Genomic DNA, 2673 nt, shown 5'->3' with positions numbered 1-2673 from the left:
TGAGTGTGTGTAAACTTTTAGCTGGTAGTGTGTACATTATTTTTTATATATATATATATATATATATATATATATATATATATATATATATATATATATATATATATATATATATATATATATATATATATATATATATATATACACATATACACACGCACACATATACACACACACACACATACACATACATACATACATACATACATACATACAGAGAGAGAGAGAGAGGTTATGCCATTGCTGAGTCATCCGTGCGCAACGGCCATGCTAATCTTCTCTGTATCATTCCAGTTTTAGTATATGTGCTGTCATAGCAAGAGTCATGAGCCAGTCATGATCTCAGTACTATCTCGGGTTGATAATTCTAGCGCAGCAAGTGTGATGATGCAGATTAATTATTTTCTAAATGACTATTCTACACTCTTAATCCAATTTAGGCCCCAACTAGGTTTAATCTTTAGCAGGTCAACGAACCCTTAGTGGATTATAGGGACACTTTCACTTCACACGCATTATCTTTTGTCTTATTTCTTTTCATCCTGAACATCTCACTTTGAAAAGCAATTGAAACACTGGCAGAATTACTATAACCAATGAGGCAAAGCCTATCAGGCAGTGAAGCCAAATGACAGCGACACAGAAATTACAGCCTTCAAGAGAGACATTAACCTCCAAATATCACACCTAATGATGTCTTAAACTGAGTTTTGACACTGGGGAAAAAAAAGTTCCACTGCAATCACTGAAGCAATAAGACATCTAACGGTCCAGCCGAAGTTCTCTACTTCCTGGATTTTATAAGTAGATTCACCCAAAGGAACAGAACAATCACTCTAACCGGCTATCCAGAGACAAATTCAGAGATTTAAGAGACATAAAGGTTACACTGTAATACTTTATGGAAAAATGGCTGCTCTCCAATAAAATCTCTCACCATTTCCACAAACAGAACAGTACCTCACCTTTAAAAGGACAGCTGTAAAAATCAGCCAGCAAAGTTCTGACAGACGAATCAGTCCAGGTCAGACGAAGAGGCCAGACACTAAGATGAAGGCTAAAGTGTCTCTGACTGTAAAGGAAGCTTTTAGATGGAAGAAAAAAAAAATAAAAAATCACTGCACCAGGACCAGGATATTAGAATGAGCTCCAAAGGCATACAGAGCAGGTCTGAGCTTTATGGTAGGCTACAATCAGCTCTCACTCACCTCAGCCAGGTCATAACATCCAAAAATTATGGAGCGGACATGACTTCTTCCAAGCGTGGCCTTCAATATTCATGAGATATGGAAGTTGTGGACACGTGGATCAAAAATAAAATAGGTTTTCAAAACAAAACAAAAAAACTTTACCTTAAATCACATGTGACTATAGAGAAGAACAGTAAGAGTGTAACAAGATCATATATTGATCATTTTTCATAAAATAAACAATGAATGCAAAAAAAAGTCTCATCTTTAACCCATATATTAATCTTGAATAAGAATAAAATGTTTAAAAAGACACGCGCACAAAAAAAATTTATCCGGAAACCATGTCTGTGGCATTAGTTATAAATATCATGAGGTAAAATAACCTCATTTTTTGTGACAGACCCGGCAAACTAGGTAACAATAAGCGTAAGGCAAGCTTGTCTTTCCTATCTAGCTATTCATTTTGATTTCTGTCTTGCCTACAATAATATACTCTGTTTGCATTTCAATTTGTTTAGCTAACTTCTAGCTAACTGGCATATCTGTTTCAGTCTGCTAACTTTAATTTCCATAGCCATCAGCACATACATTTATGTGAAAAAAGAAGTACTCCCCATGGAATTTGTTGGCTTTTTTGACAAATTTGGACAATCAAACATTTTTGAAACAGTGCCTATTAATGAAGTTGATGTATTTTAACAAAACCACAAGGAAAATTAGCTTTTTCATTCATTTATTCAACAGAAATATGAATAGATGTAATATTTTTCCATGGAAAAAGTAAGTACACCCTTGGCCTAAGAAGTTAGTGTTGCCCCCTTCAGCAGAAATAACTTCTAGTTTTGCATAACTGTCCACCAGGTTTGCTGGAATTTTTGACCACTCTTCCACATAATATTCTGTCAGATGCAATATGTTTGAGGGTTTTCTTGCATGTACTGCCCATTTCAAATCTCCCCCCACAAAACATTTCAAGGGGATTCAAATCTGGGCTTTGACTAGGCCATTCAATAACCCTCCATTTCTTCTTTTTGAGCCATTTCTTGCTAGTGTACCTTGGATCATTATCCCGTTGAATGGTCCACTTTCATTTCAACTTCAACTTTCAGACAGATGGCCTCACATTATCTTCAAGCACGCTTTGATACGATTCAGAATTCATAGTTGACTCAATGAATGCAAGCTGTCCAGTCCCTGAGGCACTGAAGCAACTCCAACCATAACATTTCCACCATTGTGCTTCACAGTTGGTACGAGGTGCTTCTCCTGAAAAGATGTCTTTGGTCTGCGCCAAACATGTCTGCTGTTACTGTGGCCAAACAACTCTATCTTTGATTCATCTGTCCAGAGTACATTATTCCAAAAGGCCTGGTCTTTGCCTATATGCTCATTGGCAAACTGTAATCCTGCAAAGACTTTTTCCAGGCACGCCGCCGATGCACGTCAAATTTGTGCAATCTCTTTCTGATTGATGGAGCAT

The 2673-nt window shown here is 36.7% G+C and overlaps 1 non-coding gene across 1 annotated transcript; it reads right to left on the bottom strand.

The window, feature by feature from the left end:
- Positions 1 to 217: 217 nt before the first annotated feature.
- Positions 218 to 320, bottom strand: LOC124626445 (U6 spliceosomal RNA). The gene has a single exon (XR_006981282.1). It is a non-coding gene; the product is annotated as a U6 spliceosomal RNA (small nuclear RNA).
- Between the last annotated feature and the right edge of the window lie 2353 nt (positions 321 to 2673).

Source organism: Ictalurus punctatus, chromosome 27, assembly GCF_001660625.3.
Source record: "Ictalurus punctatus breed USDA103 chromosome 27, Coco_2.0, whole genome shotgun sequence".
Classification (NCBI taxonomy): Eukaryota; Metazoa; Chordata; class Actinopteri; order Siluriformes; family Ictaluridae; genus Ictalurus; species Ictalurus punctatus.
This window is presented reverse-complemented; position numbering and strand designations above follow the sequence as displayed.